Raw genomic sequence first — 1,349 nt, 5'->3', positions numbered from 1 at the left:
TAACTGTTCATCCCCATTCGTATTTGGTCCTAGTACTGGATTTCTACTTAAACAGTCAGCTTCTAGATTTAGTTTTCCTGGGGAGTAAACAATATTGAATTCGGATTGTGATAAATAATGCGTCAAGTCTCCCAATTCTTCATCTGTCCTCGCTTTTACATTCATTTTTTCCAAAGGTTTATGATCTGAGTAGACGGTGAAGTATTTGTTTATCAGCCAGTATTGCCAGTATTGCACAGCTTCTTTTATAGCTGAACATTCCAAATAAATCGCTTTTCTCTTTTTTTGTGTTTCATTTAATTTTCTAGAGAAATAAGCCACCGGTTTTTCCTCGCCGTTATATTGGGGTTGTTTTAATACCGCACCTAGTCCTTTTAAACTTGCGTCTGTATATATGCGGATTGGCAGATCTGGATTGAAAATCGCTAGAACTGGTTAGGAGCATAATAAGCTCTTAATTTTTTCAAATGCATCCTGGCATTCTTCTGTCCATTTCACATTTTGTCCTTGTCCTTTCCTTAGTAAATTGTGTAACAGATCTAGAGTTATTGCACTGTTTGGTATGTATTTGTAATAAAAATTTATTTTCCCTATAAGTTGCCGGACATTTTTTTGTGTTCTTGGGACAGGAAAGTTTCTTATTGCGATCAGATTATCTTTTAATGGTGTAATTGAGTTGTTATAGATAATATGACCCAGGTATTTTACAGAATTTGCTGCAAAAGTGCATTTTGTGAATTTTAGTCTAAATCCTTCTTTCATTATTGTTTTTAATAATTGTTGTGGATGATCTATATGTTCTTGAAATGTCTTTGAAAAAATCAAAATGTCATCAATATAATTTACCGTGAATTTAGACAGGTTATTTCTCCTTATTATACTGCTCAGTATCCGTTGAAAAATTGCCGGTGATGTTTTTAGGCCAAATGGTAGGCATGTCCATTGAAAATGACCTTCCTGGGTTATAAAGGAAGTTTTATGTCTGTCTTCTATACGTAGCGGTATGGCCCAAAATGCTGAGTTAATATCCAAGGCTGAGTTAATATCAATGAGTTAATATCCAATAATATCTAATCTCTAAAGTCTATACAGAGTCTTGATTTTTTATTTTCGTCTTTTTTATAAGCCAGTATTACTGGTGCTGCAAACGGGCTGTAAGATTCTTCGATCAGCTGGTGTTTTAGTAATTCCGCTATTTGTTTTTCTATTTCTTTCTTGTCTTCCAATGAACATCTGTGTGCTCGTTTATTGCAATACTTATCGACAATTAAATCGATTCGGGCTTCGTAGTCTTTCACTTTGCCTACATCATACTTGTTTTTTGCAAAAACTGAGCTATACTCATTAAT

The sequence above is a fragment of the Ceratina calcarata genome, unplaced genomic scaffold (genome assembly GCF_001652005.2).
Source record: "Ceratina calcarata isolate Rehan_Ccalc_2016 unplaced genomic scaffold, ASM165200v1 scaffold125.2, whole genome shotgun sequence".
Taxonomy (NCBI): Eukaryota; Metazoa; Arthropoda; class Insecta; order Hymenoptera; family Apidae; genus Ceratina; species Ceratina calcarata.
This window is presented reverse-complemented; position numbering follows the sequence as displayed.